Below are 14097 nucleotides of genomic sequence, written 5' to 3' on the forward strand. Positions count from 1 at the left end.
TTCCCTTCCCTTCCCTTCCCTTCCCAGCATATTACTATGACCACCATGACAGACCAATTAAAAAAAAATCTGTGAGAGAGAGAAAATTAGGCAGCCTGTTTTGTTAACTAATGGCTATTCTGATGACTGCTTGCACACAAGGTCTCTGTACTTTGTTCCACTATCTGATCATAAGCTTAAACATATGAACCTTTCATAGCTATATATAATGTTATTTACATAACACATATTGTGGCTAGAGCCACAACAGACTCAGCCCTACAAAAACATAGAAGAATAGGTGTAGTATAGTTCAACTGACCTTACACTTCTTAAAAATGTCTTAGCTACATGTGCATATATCGTATCAGCCTCTTGTGGTAAGATAGGTATTGAAGCCTTTTTGTAGAACAAGCACATTATTCCAGAGAGGACAATATACACCTGCGTTCTTGGTCCCATATCTTGCATCCCGTTTTTGGACCTCCTCTGCTTTTGTTCTGCCTGTGAGCCTCTGGAACTTAGTCCTGATTTATTCTAAAGACTGCCTATTCCTCATTGGAAAGTAAACAATTTTATTTCATGTAAGAATCAAGTCTCGCCACTGTTGCTCCAGCTGTTCTGTACATGTGTAGATAAAGACATTGCCTGAATTTGTATTCAATATACATTGACACAACTGTAGGCAAGTAGACAAGATTTTGCCTCTGTTTATGTTATAACAACATCGATGCTTTGTCTCCATCTTCAGTTATCTTACTCCATTCTATAAGTAATCTGCTCTGTTAAAGAAGGAATTATAAACTAGGCTCAGCCTAACTCTGTAGCTGAGCTGGCTATTCAGGGAGCTCTCCTTTTTTGTGGAATCTGGCAGTTTGCAATAAATAGGTTGAAGTTTTCTTTAAGTAAAATCCCTGCCTAAGTACAGTAAGGTATCACTTCCTAAAGGCAATGTAAGACAGTTCTTCCAGCTGGTTAATTGACCTGGTATAAGTGAGTGTAATTTTGGTTTGCAGTGATGGCATTCTGAGCATTTATATGTCCACTGTGGTATAAAACTGTCAGCCTACTGTACACCGTGGCTGCCATCCTTCATTTCTGAAAAAAAAGTACATTTTTTATATCCCCATGATGCACACACTTACATGTTCATTACATTCAACACACACAGAGTGACACGTTCAATGTATCAGATAGTACCTATAATGTATTAAAACAATCAAGACTGAAAAACAATAAAGTGAAGGTTGAATGCTATAGTGACATTACAATATTCAGTAAAATAGTTCTTGGGCATCAGTGGAGTTTTATATGAGTAAGGGATGTAAGATGGTTTCCCAAGAGAATGAATCTGCAGCTGGTGACAGAATCAGCCCATTATCTCAGTTATTTTTATGATGCCTTTATTTTAAAATGTTGTTTAGTTGTCTGGTATTTAAGGGAATTAGCTGAGACAAAAAGGAAGAATGAAGTCATTTCATACTGCTCTATGGGATACAGACTAGGAATCTAGGACATTTTTGGAATTTTTTCAGAGACATTCAGGAATTTTATAACCCATGTAGGTAACTTTGTCAGGTGACTTTGTCAGGTGACTTTGCAATAAAATCTCATTAGGAATACTGCTAAAAATGCAACCAAATGGAAAAACAGAGAAATAAAAAAGGCTTTAACGTTTCAACACAGGATGTGGATTTGTGTTACACTTTACTGACAGTAACTGAAGACCCTGTCTTGTGTTAAATTGTGGAGATCATACAATCACAGATTTCACCATCTGATCTAAAACTAATACTTCAGAAAAATTCCATGTAATCAGCTCGTTGATCTGACATATCCTGCAGTAACACTGTTGCTAGATCTAACTAAAGAAAGGAGTTGTTGTGGTTTAACCTCGAACAACTGTGGATGGGGGACAGAATCGGAAGGGTAAAAGTGAGAAAACTCGTGGGTTGAGATAAAGACAGTTTAATAGGTAAAGCAAAAGCTGCGCACGTGAGCAAAGCAAAACAAGGAATTCATTCACTCCTTCCCATGGGCAGGCAGGTGTTCAGCCATCTCCAGGAAAGCAGAGCTGCATCATGCGTAATGGTTACTTGGGAAGACAAATGCCATCACTCCGAACGTCCCCCCCTTTCCTTTTTCTTCCCCCAGTTTATGTACTGAGCATGACGTCACATGGTATGGAATGTCCCTTTGGCCAGTTTGGGTCAGCTGTCCTGGCTGTGCCCCCTCCCAGCCCCCTGTGCATCTCCAGCCCTCCCAGTCAGCAGAGCATGGGAAGCTGGAAAGTCCTTGACTAGTGTAAGCGCTACTTAGCAACAACTAAAACATTGGTGTGTTGTCAACATTGTTCTCACCCTAAATCCAAAACACAGCACTGCGCCAGCTACTAGGAAGGAAATTAACTCTATCCCTGCTGAAAACAGGACAGGAGTGAGCAGGGCTGCCTATTTTAGGGTCAACTTGCTGTTAAAAGTTATATGAATCCACAATTGCAAACTCAACCTGCTGCAGGGACCAAAGTGTACACTGACTGACACCTGACCTTTTTATCATTCTTGACTCCCACAAGCTGAGCATTTTCAACATGCCTCTGTTCCTGATTTTTCTTTGCCACGTTGCCTTTACACGGTTTCTAAGGAGGATGGATTACTTGGTGTTAGGATGACTATGTCTGTCACTTGCAGTTGTGCATTATAAGAGGATGGAAGTGCCAGAGCCTAACCCAATTCATTTCAATTTTAATTTTTAACTCTGTGGGTTTGGGGTTTTTTTTTGTTGTGGTTGTTATATATAGCTGTTCCACCGTCTTTTACACTCGTAGATTACCAGCCACTCTGTTGTACAGGAAACTGAAGTTCATTGTTTTGGGAGGACACGTTGCGCTTGCAAACCTGTGGACCACAAATGGAGATGCTTTTTCATTTGTTCTGAGCGAAGTTTCCTGAGGCAGTGGAACTCGCCTCATGCAGTTACAACACGGTAATAAGGTGCTCGAGGAAATGCAAAACCGGAGAGTGGTAAGGGAGCCATCCAGTGGACTGTTGTGAAACACACAGCCAAGACAAATCAAAATTAAATAATCTCAGTTTTTTCTGCCTTTTTGGTTGCAAGAGGTTGGGTGTTGTGCTTTTGTCCAAAACCTGCTTGTACTATTAAATGCCAAATTCCTTTACTTTTTGTGTTCATTGTAAAGAACTAATTTTCCCCAAAACATGAAAGCTTTTGAAGATCAGGATATGGAGCTGCATTTTCTAGAATACTCATTCCATTAAACTGTGAACACCAAGCTCCATTTTTTTTCAGTTTATATAACGGAAAGGGAAATGTACGATATAAAAATGAATGAGGTTGGAAGATATTAATTCATGCCTTTGATTTCTATTCTGAAATAGAGTTTAATCCTAATGTTTTTAGTTTTAAGTGTGTGGTATTTTAACTGAATTTAAAGGGTTTCCAAATTCTCATTACAGATTTATTTAGATTCTTTTCAAAGATTCTTACAGATGATTTATGGATGATTTATATATGATTTGTTCGCTTACCAGAGTAGACTGAAAAGCAATGGAAAATATGACTTTTAATGCTCATAGCAGCACAAGATCTGCAATCCAGAAAAAATTAGATTATAGCTCAAGGAGTAAGGAGAAATTTCCAGTCTTTCCTAAGCTTGGAGAAAATGTTAATTGAAAAGAAAATTAAGATTTATCTTTATTCCCAATAACGTAGCACATAATTGATTTTTCCTTTCATTCCTACTGATCAAAACTTGATCAGGGATTCATCTTCAGTAAAAACACTTGATTTTGTTTCATGGCAAAGAATGGCTTAAATAGTTATAATGTTAGATATAATCACAAAGTCAGCAAAACATGCAACTGAGCAACTGTTAATTGAAAAGGTAAGAAGAATTCAGCACAATACCAGTTTTCAAATTTTTATTCCCTCCTGTACGGGATGCTCCTCTGAGTCATGTTTCTCTTCTGATCACCATTAAAAACTGTCAGTATAAAACAGAATCTTTTGCTGAAGTTCACCTGATATAACAGTAAGTGTAGTTTATGAAGTAAGCCTGTCTTTAACTTTTTTATCTCAGGCAACTTCAAGTTCTTTGTCTTTTTTTATTTAGCTTTTACTAACAGGTAAGCAAAGCAAATTTTGGATAATCTTCAGGAGTAGTCTAGGTAAGTATGTGAAAAAACTTGAATTTAGCCAGATTACAACATCAAATAATTGATGTAGTTTCACAATGAACAAAAATATATCAAGATCATGTTCATAAAATTTAATTTTCCTGTATTATGAATACAGTAAGAAATGTAGGTAATATTTGTTACTTCCCTGTCTTTTTGATATAAAAATTTGAGAGCTTTAAGGATGTTTTAATCACTCTTTCAAACTTGTTTACTTATTTTACTACAGAATCTGGAAGCCCATAAGTCTCTATGGGTCTAAAACACTCACATACAAAGTTGCGAAATACATATGCAGTAGTTCAGGGTATAATTTCTTAATGCTGTAGTATATGAACTATAGCTCTGACTGACATAGCATTGCAAAGCATTACATCAGTTTGGTCAGCAATTTCCTCCTGTGAATTTTGTCATACATGCCTATGCAAATTTGCCTGTTAGACAAATAAAAGCCTGGCTACAATTTATCTTCTTCTGTGTTGGCTGAAAGCTGTGCTCAGGATTGTGTTAAATTGTTTCGATCATGTTTTTCTGCTGTTGCAGTTGGTTCTTGGACTATTTTGGGAGCACTCCTTTAGTTTATGAAAAAGTGTTTGCTGCTGTTGCATTCAAAATACAGTTATATTTCAGAGAGAAGAAAGACCGGATTGGATAGTTCTTTTTATATTTATGCTAACATTAATAATTTGTTTTCATTGAGAAATTAAAGCAATTGAAAATCATATATTCCAGGAGAAACACTCCTTCTTTTTCAGCTTTTTACTGCCCTGTAATTTGGGGGTGGTTGGCTGGTAACAGAGAACTGAGCATGTGCTGTTCGTAAATGCAGTTTGGTCTCTATTCTTTACATGACCACCAAATGAATTCCATTTCCAGCTCAGGTGGTTTGCTGGTATTCCACAAGTCCAAACTGGAAACTGCCTTTCTCTAAGAAAGCCACAGTATGTAGTCTGATCCCTTTGATCAGGAAGAGCAACAACTTCATAATAGTTGTTGCAACAGGCATGGATTGCTTTTGGACATGTGTTGATTCAAAGGTGCACAATGCAATCCTGTGCTGAATTCTCTCATTTAAACAAAGTGAAGTAGAAAGTAATGTATTAGGATCCTCTGCACCAGCCTCCCATAGTTATCTAACTATACTGTAAGTCCAGAACATCTTGAAATGTGGTGCAAAGTGACCATATTTCACATACTTATCTGACAGGAAGTCCAGTTCTGTATTTTGAATAAAACAGTGTCATTTTATTTTGTCCTTTCTTTCTGTCAGTCCAATAAAATCCAGTTTAGGCTGTTTTAAAATATATTTTCTGCAAAATTACTACTTTTAAAAGCAAACATTAAGGAATTGTAAGTAACATACGCTTAGTTAAAAGGAACAATTTGATAATTTAATTAATGCCGGTAAAACAATTCATGCTGCTATGAGATACAAGGCTTTCAGACCTGATATAGTATACACTGCATGCCACGTTTCCTGCTAACTCAAACCAGATAGAAAATGGTGCTTTCTCTTTTCTCATGGTAATTTTATTCCTTGGCCTCCTTGCTTCTTGTTTTTCTGTTTCTTTTTTTTTTTTTTTTTTTTTTTTTTTTTATTTTTTTTTTTTTTTTTTTTTTTTTTTTTTTTTTTTTTTTTTCACACAGAAACCAACAGACTCCTCAGTGCTTTTGGTTGCAATTTCCAAATACCACGCTATATCTGAACAATTGAAAGTATGTGGATACCGACACTGGGACAGCCTTCGCATGGCCACCACACTATGAAAAATTCAATGAAGTGTTAGATTATTATTGCATAATAAATGTGTTTTGTCTAAAAAAGAGAGAAGCAGGTCATGAAAACATTCCTTTGTCCCTCTACGCTTTGAGTAGGTAGGCAGCCCGCTCTGCAGAGTTAAATGCAGCCAGCCTTACATGTCATTAAAAATCAGTGGGAGGTTTTAGGTTTTAATCCTTGCACACACAGAGATTGGCCAAACATCTTCCTGGCTTGCAGACCAGTGGGTTTTTTTGTTTTTTTTTTTTTTTTTTTTTTTTTCTTTTTGTAGTATTGGCTAGAAGAATACAGTTTCTTGCCAACGCTGGGCTTTTTTGTATGTTGGGGGAGGAAAGATCAACAAATAGACCTTCTGTATTGACTTCCAGCAGAACTGAGAGGAAGTAATCCAAAACATCTCCTTCTTGCATCTGTTTGTAAAGGTCTGGGGGTGGTGAAGAAGTCTGACTTTAGAATATAATAACACGTTTTAAAAAATGGTAATTTAAGAGCATGTAATCATTTTCCATGGTGGAGCTGATAAATAAAATACTCAAATTAAAATAACTGTTCTGTTATAGAATATATTTCATTGGCTTATTTTTACTGTTAGAAATATATCAGTATGTTATAGGATTCATAGCTACTCTATGAGCAACTCCTTTATAGAAAATAAACTGCTAGATGAGAATCTAAAACAGTCCTTCTTATAATCTCTTTCAGCATCTAAAGCAAAAAAGGACATATCTTCCCATCTAGGGATTCAGTTTTTTTATCAGCTTCCCAGAGAGTTGTTAACAATGAGACAGAATAGCTGATCTTTTCCTAGGCTTTGATTATGGGGCAGCACCAAGCTATATTTGATTCATCTGCTTGCTGAACTTACCAGTTACTGGAGAATACAAAGCATTTTCATAGTACACCCTGAGAAAGGGGTACTTTATTTCTGAGATTAAATTTTGAACCCATGAAATCATATTACAGTTAGGGACCTATTTTCAAAGTAAATTGATTTCAAAGCATAAGTTAAAATTATTTTCAGGTTTTACATCTGTCTCTCACCTTCTTCTGCCAAATACGAGGCTTTAGCACTGTATTTTCATGTTTTAAGCAAAGTTATTCTCTTGCTGCTATGTTAAAGACCCATTCAAACAGAACAAGATTGAAATACAGTCTTCATTGTGCAGCTGAACCAGCAAGCGTTCAAGAAACAGAACAGTTACTAGGAGATCTGAGAAACCATAATTCACAGTAGCCCTAAAGCCTTTCTAGAGTCTGCCTCTGCCAACACTAGCAGTTTCAGAATGAAAAAGCTCAGAGCCACTGTTTTCTTAATGCTAACTCCTCAGCCCTACCACCCCATCCTCGTTAATCTGGCCCAGAAACTGATATGCTTCTTTTTTAATTGTCTCAGGCACTTGTGCATTACCAGTGTGCACCACTTTTTTAAAAGTGTGATTGGTGATTTGGCCTATTTTAGGCCAAAGTAAGGGCGGCGTGAAAAACATTGGTGTTCTACTGCAAGCTGAAGCATAACATTCAAACCCAAGGAAACCGATGGTGGCCATACCACTGCATTCAGCAGTACAGTTGTACTTAGCATCTTTAAATGTACCTGAACTTTACAGTTCAGCAGTGGAATGTAGAGGACTTGGGGGCAGCTCTCCCATTAGGGACAATGGAGTTCATTACCACCACATCTTTACCACGAATCACCTTTGTAATATCTTTATTTTCTTTGTGCTGAACACAGACAGAAGCAGTCCAAATGCCAGCAACAATGTGGGCATCATAACCACAGAAAAGGATGGTGCTGTAGCCCCCCAGGAAGTGGGGACTGGCTAAAAAGCATCACAAGTGCCGCTGTTACATCTCAGATTATAGCTCACATTGCAATCTGTCTGTCTTCACCCCAAAAAATGCCTTCATCAGAATGCCTTCTGCCTTCATCGACAGTTAAGTAATGCACAGATTTACGTAATAAAATTATTTTAATATTAACCATTTATAAATTAGCATCTCAGTGTACAGCCAATAGTCTCTTTGTTTGCCAAATGCATATCCCACTGTAATAAGGTGTATAATTGGGTTTAACAATGGAATTACACTAATATGTCTGTAGATTCTCTTTATCAGCAACTTATTAGATAAACAGTAGCTGTTCTGTTCATTAGCACTAATACTAGAGAATTGCCCACAAAGTAGCTCCATGCTGGGAGTGGGAGAATCACTTGTCAACAGCCTACTTCATCCTTACTGCTAAAAAAATGTTATTATTAGAGCTGTTAAAAGAGTAAGTGTGTTCATTGTATTTATTTAGTGATTCAGGGTCCATAGTCAGAACTGGGGCCTCACAGAGATGTTATTCAAACACAGTTTGCTTAGATTTCTATTTAAAGTAAGACATGATGAGAGAGTATAACAAATGATAGAGAGAATAGGTCTAGAGGCAGGAAAGGGTAAGGGTTATAGTACTTCTGTGTCTGACCTGCTCTCTCCTGTAGAGTGTTACACTTTTTGCGGATTTTAATGCATTTTGTGATTTAAGGGGAAGCATAGGGAGTAGAAGTCCTTCTGGACTAAATGGCTAGAAACTAAATGTCTATTATGCTTCTAATTTCACAACCAGACTTTATGACTCAGCTGATCCCTTCCATTTCCATGGTTGTTCTGTATTTACACAGGTAGTTCATAACTTTCAGCAATCCATGGTAAATTTCTGGTCCTATGATATTCAATTTCAAAGTCAACTTCAAGTCATACTGCTAGGTTTAGGGTATTACCAGATGGAAGCTGAAAAATTATGACAAATATATTGAGATTAATCTTAGGTTGTAAATAAAAAGATAAGTTCTTCATCATGAATTAAAGTAGCGCTTTCAGAAATGGAACAGATGGCTAAAAGACAAGAGAACATTGTCATACCGTCTGTTTGTCCGTAAAAATACTGGACCCTGTCCTACCATAAAGACTACAGGACTGAAGCCCAAGATATACTCACTTCAGTGTGAAGCTAAACGTACTGCCACTTAGGTTTACAGATGGCTTATCATGAAGATATGGTGTGTCTGTATTTCTAAATTGTCAGTTCAAAGCCATCAAAGCCTTAAATGTCTTTTGAGTAATCAAGAGGAAAGCTGCATGAAGTTAGCTCATTTTTCCTGATCTTTGTCACCTGTTAAAAAGTACACTGTAAGAGACTTAAGACAAATATATGTAGGTTAAATTTTATGGCTAAAATTAAAGCAAAAAGGATTAAAGAAATAGAAATATGTGTAATAAGAAAAAGCACATTAAATACGCTTTGACTTAATCAACTAATTGTTTTACAATAAACCAAATATCTTTTTATGTCTCTGTAATGAAGATTGTGGCAGGGCCTTGAACACATCAGGAGGCTCTAATTGCCATGAGAAGCCTGTAACCCTTTTCCTCTGTAACACCCCTCTGCAATCTCTTCCCCTCACTGAATGCTTGACTGCTTTTATTTAAGGTCAGCTCACTTTCTCTTGCAGAGAGGCCAACCTTTGCTTCTCCCTGGCAGGTTATCTGCCATTTCTTCCTCCAAATATCTGTTACTCTAGCTCCACTTTTTGATAGAAATAAATGCAAATTCTAGAAAGTTCTTTTGTAGGTCTGTCCTGGTTTCGGCAGGGATAGAGTTAATTTCCTTCCTAGCAGCTGGTACAGTGCTGTGTTTTGGATTTAGGATGAGAACAATGTTGATAACACACCGATGCTTTAGTTGTTGCTAGGTCGTGCTTACACTAGTCAAGGACTTTCTAGTTTCCCATGCTCTACCGACTGAGAAGGCTGGAGGGACACAAGAAGCTGGGAGGGGGCACAGCCAGGACAGCCGACCCAAACTGGCCAAAGGGACATTCTGGCCGGCGGGGCCGCTGCTCGGGGACTGGCCAGGCATCGGTCAGTGGGTGGTGAGCAATTGTACTGTGCATCACTTACTTTGTGTAGTAGTAGTAGTAGCAGCAGTATTTACTATTATTACATTATTGTTATTATTATTTTATTTCAATTATTAAACTGGTTTTATCTCAACCCACCAGTTTTTCTCACTTGTACTCTTCCAGTTCTCTCCCCCATCCCACTGGGGGGCAGGGGGGGAGGAGTGACTGAGCAGCTGTGTGGTGCTCAGTTGTTGACTGGGGTTAAACCACAACAAGGTCTCACAGTCAAGTTAACCTAAATAAACTGATCAAAATCTTTCTGAGTGTAAAAGCTTAATAAAGACCCACGATAAAGGTTTGCAATAAATTATTCTCCTCTGTCTCTCTGAAAAAAAAAAAAGCTGCATTTGGAAGGAGAGACCAGATTTACTTCAATAGGGTTTGCCAAAATAGATTATAATTAGAACACTGACAACTACTAATTTGATAGCAACTTTCAGTTGCCTTCTAAAAAGCATTTATGAATCTTCTATTAAACTTGCTCATTCTCTGGTGTCTGGATTTTTTTATGTATTAATTTCTGCATTACAGTAAAGGCAGATAATGTTTCTATTTTTAAGCAATTTCTGACAATTAGAATCATATATGAAACTTCAGAATACAGTGCTGGCAAGTCTGTGTCCACAGTTGAAACTTGTTAAATTTATTGAGATTTATACAGTACACATACACCCAAACACTGCAGATCATCTCATTTGTTAAAACTAAGTTCGAAAAAATATTCAGGTTGAAGTCCTTTCTGGCTTGCTGTCAGTAACTTGTTATGACAAGGAATAATAATATGAAATTATTTCATTTCAGTTTTGAAAAAAGCAATTCAATACTGAAAGGTCAAAATCAGTCCTGATTGATACATTTTTAAGACGCTTTGCTTTGCTTTGAAGTTCATACTCTAAAGTTGATACTCTGATAGTTATGGAAAATCTGTTAGAATCGTATTATTTAGCTGTGAGAATGTGTGTGGATGTCAGACGTACCGCAAAGCTGCAATTCTCCACTAGAAAATACCGGAGGAATGTGTGTAGGACTGGGAATCATGAGTTAGAATTCTGGCTTTGCCATTTGCTATTGCCTGGTCTTGGCTAAGTCATTTTTCTGTCTCCAATTTCCTCTATTTAAAATGTACACAGTAAAATTTGTATTCATCTTTATTGCATGTTAATATTTTACAAAATTTTGACTCATAAAGTACTATGGGATTGTGAAGTGTTATTGCAGGCTGTACCAATGCAGACTATGTCACTGTTTACAATACCAGAACTTCAATCATTTTGCTCATTTACAGTTCCAAGATGTGGCATAAGTGGAAAAACCACAGTGGGTTTCCACCCAATCAATACATTTGGAGCATGATACAAATCCAATAATACCTTGGGAAGATATATGAATACAAGGAGAGTTAGGGAGCTAAATTTATAGTTTTAGTACAGATGGCACAACTACTGTTGTCCGAATGAATTTCTCAGTTACCTCTAAAAAAAGTAGATAATGCAATACCAAAAACACTGGACACAGAATTAAGAAGACATTGTAGAACACTTGCAGTAATATAACCTACCAACAAAGAGATTACTTAGGGTTCATATTTGTGGATTTATCTCAGTGTCCTTCTGAACAGAAAATTTCATACAAACAAATGTTTTATTCTCACTGAAAGTATTTTTATCCCATTTCCATGTTCGTGACACTCCTCCCAGAAGCGGTTTTTCCTGGCATAAATTCCTCTTACAGAATAGAATGACCAGCAGTTAGCATAGTGTAATTGAGTAAAATGGAAGAGACCTCCAGAAATCACGTAGTCAGCTCTGCTGCTCAAAGCAGGGTGAACTCGAACATGTTACTCATCGCTTGTGATGCACATCATCACTTTTTGTCTAATTCATGGTGGATCTTGAGATCCACCTGATCATCAGGAACAAATCTTAAAGTTCTTGTTTTCATCTACTGCAAGAACTGGGTTTTGTGCTGCATCCAGATTACACTTTGTAAACTCCAGTTTCAAAAACGTTGAGCAATTATCCCTGTTAATTATTAGACTCATTTATATATGATTGATATATAGTTGAGAAGAATGAGTACTGTCCAGGTGTGCCTCTAGATACTCTGTCAGAGGGTCTTTAAAAGCATAGCTGGTTGTTACCATCTCAATAACATGATTTTGGAAAAAAAGTTATAGCAAAGGCACCTCAGTGTGACATGGTGAAATATTGATTTCTCTACTCTTGAGTCAAACCCATAAAATAGTTTTAAGGCTTATCTTAAGAGTGAATCTTAATTGTCAGCAAAGATTGCCTAACTTTGTAAATACAGAACATATTTGTTTATGATGTTAGCAGTCAACATATGGTAGTGGTTAATACTAGTTTTAATAGTAATATTTTAGGATGACTAACAGTCTAGTATTTAGTATGACCTTATTCAAGAGAATTACATAATTACGAAGAAAATATTAAATTAATTTCAGACAGAAAATCTGGAGCTGCCAGTAAAGGAAGCAGCAAAGGTCAGAATGTATGGGTCTTCTAAAACCGTACTTTGAATTATATATCCCCTATTTCTAAGTAACAGCTTTATATACAGAAGCTCAGACTGCAAACAAAGCAAACTCATAATTAATTACTAATTAACTACTTTCTGTTTTTCTAAGCTATCAAAAAAATGAAGTTGAAACTGGATTGAGAGATTCTGCAAATTCTGTAGTAAAGCTGCAGCAAATAATGAAGAACATATGACTTTCTAAATAGCCAAAATGTACGTACCCCACATGCATGGATAACTATATTTAGTTCTTTTTTTTTTCCCTGCATTTCTTCTCATACAGGAAATAAAAGTCATTTGATATGCCACTTAGACAGCTAACATGTTGTCTGCTGAGGAGCTAAAGCTTCAAACAACAAGCAATAGATTTAATTTCTGTTGCGTATGAGCACATACCTGTTTTCTTACAGATACACCCCAGGGCACCATTTCAGTTAGTCTATCTTATTTGCAGCTCCCTGTACAACTGTGGAATAACCTGGGGCCAGAGGTGAGCATAGGGGTAAAATAATTTCTTTAAACATACCTTTATGACTTCTTTGAACTGTGATTTGCACTCATTTGGGCAATTATTGGTACTATGATAAAAGGGCTTTGGGACCGATACAGAGATTTCAAGACATTGTCCTCTGCTCAGCTATGTGAGAACTACAGATTTTTACCCAGGGTTAGTGTAGTTAACTCTTCTATTTATTAGTTTTCTAGCAGGAGGAAGGAATGCACATAGAATCATGCTGTTCTTTCTGTGCTTCATTTTCAAACTTTTTCTTTATCCCTCTCCATTTTATACCTTTTAGCTAATTTTTTCTTGTGTATCTTTCTGCTCTCCATACTGTGTCTTTCTGTTCTCATCTGTTCTCTTTCTGTATATTTTTCTCTCCAATTTCAATCTGTTTTCTAGACTTTCTCACCCCTTTTTTCAGGTACTTCTCATATTCAGTCTCTGTAAAACACCTTAGAATCCCTTTACCAACAAACTGGCAGCAAAGATACATTAAACAACATTTTAATTTTTCTTATCAGTGTCTGCTAGTCACTTCAGTTACTTGCGTTGACAACAGCTCGGCTTGAAGCCCGCTACACCAACAACCTGACAAGAATACTGGAAATCTAGTTGCTTTCTCTTTGTAAATATTTTTATGAGAAAGCAGTGCAAATGTCAGTTTTGCTGGTGTAGTGCCTAACAGGACAGTCTTAGTGTTACAGAAAATATCATGCCTGTCAGCCACAACTTCAATGTCTATGAGAGAAAAATCTGTTTATTACAGGAATTAATTATTCTGGTAGTAATTTGCATAACTTGAGGAATTTAGGTAACACTTGTAGGTAGGTCTATTAGATCTTTCAGTTTTTAACATTATTAGAATACCTAATGTATATTCTGATTTCTTTAATAAAATTGTAGTTTAGTCATAACTTTTAACAGCTGTAGGGGGGGTGGAGGGGATCCTCACGGAACGGAACGGACTTCAATACCATGAGATGTGCTTACTGTATTTCCTGAGATCATTCAAATATTGAGAAGACCATTATGGCAAGAAAAACTACACCAGAAACAATCAGGTAAAAAGACAGTAGCTTTTAAATTCACCTGATAATCATATTGCAATTACTTTTTATTTTCCAAATGAACCCTTGTTATCCTTGTACAGTTTTCTGC

The sequence above is a fragment of the Pygoscelis adeliae genome, unplaced genomic scaffold (assembly GCF_000699105.1).
Source record: "Pygoscelis adeliae isolate BGI_AS28 unplaced genomic scaffold, ASM69910v1 Scaffold501, whole genome shotgun sequence".
Classification (NCBI taxonomy): Eukaryota; Metazoa; Chordata; class Aves; order Sphenisciformes; family Spheniscidae; genus Pygoscelis; species Pygoscelis adeliae.